At 35.8% G+C, this 5,105-nt stretch overlaps 1 pseudogene; it reads right to left on the bottom strand.

Moving 5' to 3' along the window:
• Window positions 1-497: 497 nt before the first annotated feature.
• Window positions 498-644, bottom strand: LOC112670933 (U2 spliceosomal RNA; annotated as a pseudogene).
• Window positions 645-5,105: the final 4,461 nt, after the last annotated feature.

The following is a 5,105-nucleotide window of genomic DNA, read 5'->3' as shown; positions in this document are numbered from 1 at the left end:
GGTGGTGATCCTGAGATCCTGGGATGGAGTCCTGCATCAGGCTACCCGCAGGGAGCCTGCTTCTCCCTCTATTTGTGTCTCTGCCTCTTTCTCTGTGTCTCTCATGAATACATAAATAAAATCTCTTTTTTTTCATAAATAAGATCTTTAAAACAAAATTCAGATCATTACCCTTTCCTGCTCAAAACTTTCCATGGGTTTATGACTCCCTCAGCGTAAAAACCACTAGTCATTTAGTCATTTGCCAACTAATCTGCAGCCTGTTCACTCTCTGACCTCATTTTCTCTTACTTTCTCAGCATTTCTTATCCCTTTGCCTTGTTTTATTTTTCTCCATATCAGTTTTCAAGTGATGCATTATATATTTTACTGATTAATTCTGTTTATTTTCAGTCTTCCCTACTGTGGCATATTAATTCCAAGAGGAGAGCTTTTTTTAAATTTGTTTTTATTTTTGCTTTCTCTGTATCCCCAGCACTCATAGCAAGTCTATAGATATTTGTTGTATGATGAAAAATAATTTTGATTGTGTCTTCTGATGTGAAAAGCACAGGAAAAGCTAGTTCCCTCCTGACCTTCCTTTCCCTACCATTGGTAACTTTCAGATACTACACTTGATCTTAGCCAAAAGGCCGAGAAGCGATCCATTGGTAACTTTCAGAAACTTTAAGTAAGACGCCATTACTTTGGAGTGAAATGAGACAATTGTTCCTTCACCTTAATGTGGTATATCCCTTCAGTGTCTCCAGGATTACCACCCATGTAAAACATAAGAGGTTTTATGTTAATTTCAGAAAGAAATTGGAAGACAAGTTGAAGTTCATTGATTCATTTATTAATTTGTTCAACAACCAGTCATTATCTTGGAATTTCCTTTAAATCTCAATAGCATGGCTACTAGGTATTTTGATCTCGGACAAGGAAATAGCTACCGTTGGGTTCTACTATGTAACCCATCTCCTCGGCACTCTGATTTTATCACCCCAACCCCAAAACTACTTTTATTAAGCATCCCTCCAAATCACCACAACTCTCCAAAGCAATTTATTCCTTCATGATTCCAACTGCCTGACACCTTCCCAAATGCCCCATTGAAAGTCTTAAGCATCCCCTTGAGGATTGACAGCTATCTTGTAAGGCCACTGTATCCAGCGTCTTGCCATTGTGTCTTTTTTAGGGAAGGGTGGTAGAGGCAGAGTGCAGTAGGTAAACTCCCCGTCCTTAGAGCTCCTTTATGATAGTTCTACCTTTGTAAGCTTTAGGCAATGGTATGTCCAACTGTTGTGTCTGCTAAATTAAACATATGTGCATCATCAAAAAGAAATTGATTTCCAGGCAGACTATAATCTAAATACATGTTGTAAAATAGTTATGCCCTCAATTAGCAAGTTTCTTTGTTTCCTTCCAATATCACAAAATGAGTGTGCTCATTTAACGTAATGTCTATCACTATTCAAATGAGCTAATTTTTTTAAAGAAATTGACAAAATAAAAACGTATTTGAAGGAATTCATAGGTAGATAAAGCTAAAATGAGTTTATTTAAAAAAGGAGAAAATTTTTTTCTACCTAATTTTGTAACGTACCTCAAAAGGATAACAATTAAAACAGTGCGCTACTAGTATGCAAATGACACTGTATCCTCTGATTATGCAAATAACACTGTATCCTCTGATTCATATTGATATTCAAGAAAGAGACCCAAATATGTAGGACAGTCTAGTGTAATAAATATGGAATCTCAAAAGATGAAAATTAGATATACAATAAGTGGCTCTGAAATCATTAGCAGCTATTAAAAGAAAATTAGATTGCAAATTCATGCCTGGTACGATTTCCAGATATAAGGATATAAAAGAAAGGAGAACATTAAAAAAAACAACAACAACAACAATATTGATCAGAATTTGGTTGAAATACCTTCTTGACATGATACAAAAGACCGAAAAAAATCATTTGGAGTACAGTATCACAATGAAATACATATTTTAGAAAAGTAAGTGATGTTCTGTATACTATTAATAAGCAGTATACGTTTCTTTGTATATAAACAAAGATCCTGAGACTAAGAAGCTACTGCTGAGAGGTTTATTCTCTTGAATCCTTTTACTTTATTTCATTCTCCTACCAGCTCTAAGTTCAGAGGGCACAGTACGAATCTTGGCAGCTTTGCATGTCTGTCTAGTGTTCCTGAGGTGCCATCTGGCACAGGACTCTTGACTGCAGACAGCGCTTAATGACCATTCTAGCTGACAGCTATTATAGATGCATCTCTGCTACGGTTGCACGATCTATGTGCAGCTCTAACCAGAAGGACGACAGTCACAAATCTCAACAGTTTTAGGTTGTTTATGATTCCAACGGCCTTTTAAGAGTGTGATATTTAGCAAGAGTAAGCAGAATGGTTAACAAAAGCGGGACATGTCCTCATACATAATGGACTAGTCAATAAAAAACAGAGACACAGGCCAGGCAGCCACATTCTTGTTCTGAACTGCGCTGCTGCTGGACTTAAGAACAATTCATTTGCTCATATTCCAAATCCAGAAGCCAGAATTTGCTCTGAAGTTCAAACAAAATAAAGACATATGTCATCACAGAACCAGAAACTATCAAATGCGAATGTCTTACAGAAACTAAGACTTCTGTCTGGGCCAAAAAGTAAAAAGGAAATCAAAAGAAAGCTGAAATGAGAGTGAGCAATTTATAGCACAAATGCAGAGTGAGATGGCAAGAACCATAGAAATTATACTTGGACTCTAATTTTTTACTAAAATGACTATCCATGACACGACGCTCACAGTTCAGGTACATCAGAGAACTTACTGATTACCTGTTTCAGCATAAATTTAGAAATCTGATTAGAAAGTAATCATTAAAAGTTCTTTGTAAACTACATCAGAAGGAATATTCTATGCTTTGGGGTACTACATTTCTATGGGAAAAAGGCCTATTTTGTTTCTGGTTTTAAGAACTAACCCAACTACGTCCATAAATCATCTTTATTTGTAGAACTTCCCCCTCAGTGAAAAATTATCAACTGATAAAAGAGCAATACAACCCTTGGTCCCCACATTCTATCTACATATTGTACCACAAGGCTATATTTAAATATTTATTGAAGATTGTAACAAAATGGTACATTGAAATTTTGTATAAATAACTGACTTTGCATAAAATATATGGTATATTTTATATATAAATGGTGGTACGATGACCAATCATTCATTCACTCAGGGAGGGCTTTCCATATACCATGCACATGCTAGGTGCTGGGCATGCCAACCAGGAAATAAAAAAACATTGACTCTTGCTTCAAGGAACCGATTGTTCTGGAGATATGGACTCTGCACATCTCCTAATAATATAGGCTAGATGGATCATTGAACCATCCATCTTCTCTGGTTTCATTACATTTTGACTAGTGCTGTGGCTTTATAAGAGAGCCGACTGGTAAACCTGTAGCTTTGGTCAAAAAATGGGACAAGGCCAGAGAAGATGGATGTTCTGTGGCCAATAAAAGGAATTCTGTTTAGGCATTTATAGTATCCCAACATCCAACTTCAACTAGATGAGCTTTATGATACTTTCTAAAGAGAGCCACAAGGAAAGATCTCTTATTGATGGAACATAAAGTCGGCTCATCTTGCAGGAAGCAATAATCCAAATCATATGAATGCTCCTGCTGCCATCATTTAATTTAGAAGCAATGTAAGTTGCTAAAAATTCGCAAGCAGGCAACAGTCTATGGCCACCCTGGGAAATTATTGAGTGCTAAAATGGCTTGAATGAGATGGAGCTGGCTCTCTCTCTATAGGAGCCCTTTCTTCCTGGCCTCTAGCAATATTCTGTAGGCTCCTGGAGGACAGACATATGATAGAATAAACCATGTCAAAACATAATAATTACTAAATGTTAATTATAACATTGCTCAGAAACCCACAGAATCTATATCTTATAAAGTCAACCTGGATAAAGATACTTATCATTTATTATTTAAGTCTTGCATATTTCTCTACTTTTATTTCTGTTTTCTCAGATTTATCTATTATTTCCATGTTTGTATACATATCATGCGTTTGTGTATGTCAATCCTATTTAATTTTATGTTTTGAATGCCAAGCAAACAAATAAAAAGGAATTTTTCACCAAAAGGTATAAAAATTTAAGATTAAAGTCCTTTCATTAAAAAATTATTATAAAAATACTACAGAAATATTTCAAATCGAGGGTATTTTTGCTTTCTTAAATAATGCATTCTGAATGCTTTTGTATACTTTTAAAATAGTAGTGGCTATTATCTCTACTCTTCTTCGTAAACTTTGTTTAATATAGGCCATAATAATATGGGCAGCATACCAACAACCTCCTAGCCTTCTAGACTGCCATGATTCTCCCATGCCAAAATTTCCCTAAAGAACCTCTAAAGTGAGTTTTCTGTAACGGGAAGTCAATTGCCATTTATCTATTTAAAACAAAACAAAACATTAAAAACTCTTATTTTTTACCATCAACTAAAGAATAAAGTCTACATTTCTGAATATGTACAAGACCTTTACGGTCTAACTCCAGCCCATCGATCATTATTTTTATTAGTCATTCAATGATGCCTCATATCCTAGCTACATTAGATACCTCCTTCACTAAATGCACTTCATTATAACAAATATTTATTGAACATCTTGTTTTTTAAAAAAGGAAGCGACTCCACTAATCTTTCATTCATGCTGTCTGCTTATCTCCTTGGCTGAGAGTGCCCTCTTCCACTACTCCAGCCTGGCCAGGCTACTTCCACTTGATTTTCATGACTCTGTGTTATTGTCCACTGATAAAGGTAAGTCTCACTGAGCATCCTCTGAAATACCAATGCACGTTTCCTGCTTACTTGATGTATAAGTCTGTATCCTTGTGAGGAAGGAAATCACTCTCCAACCAGAGATAACTTGTGCTCTCATATTTGGGGCTTAAACTGAGAGAAAAGACAATTTTTGTATGCTGGGGTTTGGATCTCTGAAAGTGAAATCATTCATGATGTCCATCAACTGAAGAAACAGCATGTGTTTCAGAATGTAAACCCAAACTAGGAAGACCTCTAAGTAAACCTTT

This window comes from Canis lupus, chromosome 14, assembly GCF_003254725.2.
Source record: "Canis lupus dingo isolate Sandy chromosome 14, ASM325472v2, whole genome shotgun sequence".
NCBI classification, from domain to species: domain Eukaryota; kingdom Metazoa; phylum Chordata; class Mammalia; order Carnivora; family Canidae; genus Canis; species Canis lupus.
This window is presented reverse-complemented; position numbering and strand designations above follow the sequence as displayed.